This window comes from Salvelinus namaycush, chromosome 14 (assembly GCF_016432855.1).
Source record: "Salvelinus namaycush isolate Seneca chromosome 14, SaNama_1.0, whole genome shotgun sequence".
Lineage (NCBI taxonomy): Eukaryota > Metazoa > Chordata > Actinopteri > Salmoniformes > Salmonidae > Salvelinus > Salvelinus namaycush.
The window spans coordinates 7598906-7603905 of NC_052320.1; positions in this window are offsets into that span (position 1 = coordinate 7598906).

The following is a 5000-nucleotide window of genomic DNA, read 5'->3' on the forward strand; positions in this document are numbered from 1 at the left end:
GAGGATAGAACAGTAGAGTAGAGGATAGAGCAGAGGATAGAGCAGTAGAGTAGATGATAGAACAGTAGAGTAGAGGATAGAGCAGAGGATAGAGCAGTAGAGTAGAGGATAGAACAGTAGAGTAGAGGATAGAGCAGTAGAGTAGAGGATAGAACAGTAGAGTAGAGGATAGAGCAGTAGAGTAGAGGATAGAACAGTAGAGTAGAGGATAGAACAGTAGAGTAGAGGATAGAACAGTAGAGTAGAGGATAGAACAGTAGAGTAGAGGATAGAACAGTAGAGTAGAGGATAGAGCAGTAGAGTAGAGGATAGAGCAGTAGAGTAGAGGATAGAGCAGTAGAGTAGAGGATAGAACAGTAGAGTAGAGGATAGAACAGTAGAGGATAGAACAGTAGAGTAGAGGATAGAGCAGTAGAGTAGAGGATAGAACAGTAGAGTAGAGGATAGAGCAGTAGAGTAGAGGATAGAGCAGTAGAGTAGAGGATAGAACAGTAGAGTAGAGGATAGAACAGTAGAGTAGAGGATAGAACAGTAGAGTAGAGGATAGAACAGTAGAGTAGAGGATAGAACAGTAGAGGATAGAACAGTAGAATAGAGGATAGAACAGTAGAGTAGAGGATAGAACAGTAGAATAGAGGATAGAGCATTCGAAAAGTAGAGTAGAGAATAGAGCAGTAGAGTAGAGGATAGAGCAGTAGAGTAGAGGATAGAACAGTAGAATAGAGGATAGAGCAGTATAGTAGAGGATAGAACAGTAGAATAGAGGATAGAGCAGTAGAGTAGATGATAGAACAGTAGAGTAGAGGATAGAGCAGTAGAGTAGAGGATAGAACAGTAGAGTAGAGGATAGAGCAGTAGAGTAGAGGATAGAACAGTAGAGGATAGAACAGTAGAGTAGAGGATAGAGCAGTAGAGTAGAGGATAGAACAGTAGAGTAGAGGATAGAGCAGTAGAGTAGAGGATAGAACAGTAGAGGATAGAACAGTAGAGTAGAGGATAGAGCAGTAGAGTAGAGGATAGAGCAGTAGAGTAGAGGATAGAGCAGTAGAGGATAGAGCAGTAGAGGAGAGGATAGAACAGTAGAGTAGAGGATAGAACAGTAGAGTAGAGGATAGAGCAGTAGAGTAGAGGATAGAGCAGTAGAGTAGAGGATAGAGCAGTAGAGTAGAGGATAGAGCAGTAGAGTAGAGGATAGAACAGTAGAGTAGAGGATAGAGCAGTAGAGTAGAGGATAGAGCAGTAGAATAGAGGATAGAGCAGTAGAATAGAGGATAGAGCAGTAGAGTGGAGGATAGAGCAGTGGAGGATAGAGCAGTAGAGGATAGAGCAGTAGAGCAGTAGAATAGAGCAGTAGAATAGAGGATAGAGCAGTAGAGTTGAGGATAGAACAGTAGAGTAGAGGATTTGAACAGTAGTGTAGAGGATAGAGCAGTAGAGTAGAGGATAGAATAGTAGAGTAGAGGATAGAGCAGTAGAATAGAGGATAGAGCAGTAGAATAGAGGATAGAGCAGTAGAGTAGAGGATAGAGCAGTACCTCTACTAGAGCAGTAGAGGATAGAGCAGTAGAGCAGTAGAATAGAGCAGTAGAATAGAGGAGAATAGAGGATAGAGCAGTAGAGTAGAGGATAGAGCAGTAGAGGATAGAGCAGTAGAGGATAGAGCAGTAGAGCAGTAGAATAGAGCAGTAGAATAGAGGATAGAGCAGTAGAGTAGAGGATAGAACAGTATAATAGAAGATATAGCAGTAGAGGATAGAGCAGTAGAGGATAGAGCAGAAGATAGAACAGTAGAACTGTTATAATCATTGACCAGTACGGAGACATAAGTAAAACCACAAGTCCAAATCCCTATCTCCATCCATGGCTAATTTAGGAAAGGGACAATTTTAGCTAGCCGTCTAGCTAGTCACACGAGGACAACACAACGTTTAACTAGTCACAGGACAACACACAATGAGATGAAACACTCCAAGCTGGCTTCCCTTGACACTTTGGTGCGCCAGGACCATTCACAGTTGAGCTTGCTCAGTTTAGCTCAATGCTGATTGGCTAATGTTTTAGACTTTTTTGTGAAGGGAAGCCAGATGCTCGCTGGCTTCCCTTGCCTTCAGTGCTACGGGCGGCAACAATATCATACTCGTTTGGTCCAGACAGCATCAGATACATGGCCTACACGTAGAGAGACAGAGGGGCGCTGTTTCGCTTGCTCGGCTGCTTTCTCCTGTGAGATACATTCAGCCTCTTGCGAATTTAAGGAAAATTGTGAAACACAGAGACTAACTATACATGATTTTATTTTGTTATTTTTTTCTTGGTACATTTTTTGGGGAAGCCAATGCTCACCGGCGATGGCCAATGCGCTCGTGCCAAAAGCCTCTCTCTCGTTTAAGTTTGAGAAAACAATACTGTTCACTCAATAGGCCTATTTGGAAATGTACAACATATTTTCATAGCCTGCAGACAGATAAGTAGTTTTGTTTCAGCAGGAGCCATTTGCTTTCCAACCTGTGCTATCCCACGATTGTATTTGAAATATTGCGAAAGGCCTGTTTTGGCTGCATGTAAGTAATGCCTTGTAATTGGACTACACACAGTCCACAGTTAGGCTATTTAAAAAACAATAAGCTATTGTTCCTGTGGCTATAGACCTTCTCCTGGTGTAGTATCCTGAATTATTTAATTTATTTCTGAACAGACACCAGTAATTCTACAACTATAACTCGAATCAATTCTTACAATATAAGGTTTGGGCTGAAAATGCACGTTTTCACATTGGGCTACATTTTTTTAGGGGCCGGGGAAATTACAGAGGAGGCAACTTGAATGAACTCTGATTGCTTTTATTAAAATGTTTACATTGCAAACAGTGAAAATTATGTTTTATGCCATGAGAGGTACCGGAACCTGGCAAATAGGCTCCGGAACAAACGGTCCAAAACTGATATGTGCTGGATCCTGTTCTGGAAGGATCCGGCTCAAATTAAGCACTGATTACAGACATGGAGAGGAAGAATTCAGGGGGAGGTTGTCTGTCTAGGAGAAGGAGAAGAGGGAGTGAGGGGGAGGTTGTCTGACTAGGAGAGGAGGGAGTGAGGGGGAGGTTGCCTGGTGAAGGGAAGGAGAGGAGGGAGTGAGGGGGAGGTTGCCTGGTGAAGGGAAGGAGAGGAGGGAGTGAGGGGGAGGTTGCCTGGTGAAGGGAAGGGGGAGGGAGGTGAGGGGGAGGTTGCCTGACTAGGAGAAGGAGGGAGTGAGGTGGAGTGGCCTGGTGAGGGGAAGGAGAGGAGGGAGTGAGGGGGAGGTTGCCTGGTGAAGGGAAGGAGAGGAGGGAGTGAGGGGGAGGTTGCCTGGTGAAGGGAAGGAGAGGAGGGAGTGAGGGGGAGGTTGCCTGGTGAAGGGAAGGAGAGGAGGGAGTGAGGGGGAGGTTGCCTGGTGAGGGGAAGGAGAGGAGGGAGTGAGGGGGAGGTTGCCTGGTGAGGAGAAGGAGAGGAGGGAGTGAGGGGGAGGTTGCCTGACTAGGAGAAGGAGGGAGTGAGGGGGAGGTTGCCTGGTGAAGGGAAGGAGAGGAGGGAGTGAGGGGGAGGTTGCCTGACTAGGAGAAGGAGGGAGTGAGGTGGAGGTTGCCTGGTGAGGGGAAGGAGAGGAGGGAGTGAGGGGGAGGTTGCCTGGTGAGGAGAAGGAGAGGAGGGAGTGAGGGGGAGGTTGCCTGACTAGGAGAAGGAGGGAGTGAGGGGGAGGTTGCTTGGTGAGGAGAAGGAGAGGAGGGAGTGAGGGGGAGGTTGCCTGGTGAGGAGAAGGAGAGGAGGGAGTGAGGGGGAGGTTGCTTGGCTAGGGGTAGGTGAGGAGGGAGTAGGGGGGAGGTTGTCTGGCGAGGGGAAGGAGAGGCAGGAGTGGGAAAGAAATTGCCGTTAGAGACGAGGGGGAGGGGTGAGAAAGTGGGAGGAGAGGGAGAAAATAGGAGAGGGAGTTAGGGAAAAATGAACTAAATGAAAGCTAGGGTAACTGAACTAAATGACTATCGCCCCGTAGCACTCCCTTCTGTCATCATGAAGTGCTTTAAGAAACGCCACCCTAGACCCTCTCGAACTTGCTTACCGCCCCAATAGGTCCACAGACGATGCAATCGCACCCACACTGCACAATCCCATCTGGACAAGAGGAATACATATGTAAGAATGCTGTTCATTGACTTCAACTCAGCATTCAACACCATAGTACCCTCCAAGCTCATCATTAAGCTTGAGACCCTGTATCTCGACCCCGCCCTGTGCAACTGGTGTCCTGGACTTTCTGACGGGCCGCCCTCAGGTGGTGAAGGTAGGAAACAACATCTCCACCCCGCTGATCCTCAACACTGGGGCCCCACAAGGGTGCGTTCTCAGCCCTCTCCTGTACTCTCTGTTCACCCATGACTGCGTGGCCATGCACGCCTCCAACTCAATCATCAAGTTTGCAGACGACACTACAGTGGTAAGCTTGATTACCAACAACGATGACACGGCCTATAGGAAGGAGGTGAGGGCCCTCGGAGTGTGTTGTCAGGAAAATAACCTCTCACTCAATGTCAACAAAGTGAAATGTTTTTTCCTGGAAGTTGTCTAGAACGCATTGAATTTGTTGTTGCCCATATGTTCTTTGGTAGTTTTCTACACTACTTTCCTTCCATCTGTAGCATTTCTTAATATTGTGCAGTTCCTTTTGGCTTTGATGCCTCTTGATTGAGTTTTGCTCTGTTCAAGTAGACTGTGATTTTGCTGTGATCTGATAGGGGTGTTAGTGGGCTGACTATGAACGCTCTGAGAGACTCTGTGTTGAGGTCAGTGATAAAATAATCCTTTCTCTCTCTGTATGTTTCTCTCACTTTCTCTCTCTCTCTCTCTTACTAACTAGAATCATTAAAACCCCATTACATCACACTCCTATAGGCACAAGGCCAGCCTCCATTGAAGGGCAGGTTAATACAGACCGATCCTCTACCACACTGGGCCGGTGTATAGCTCCAG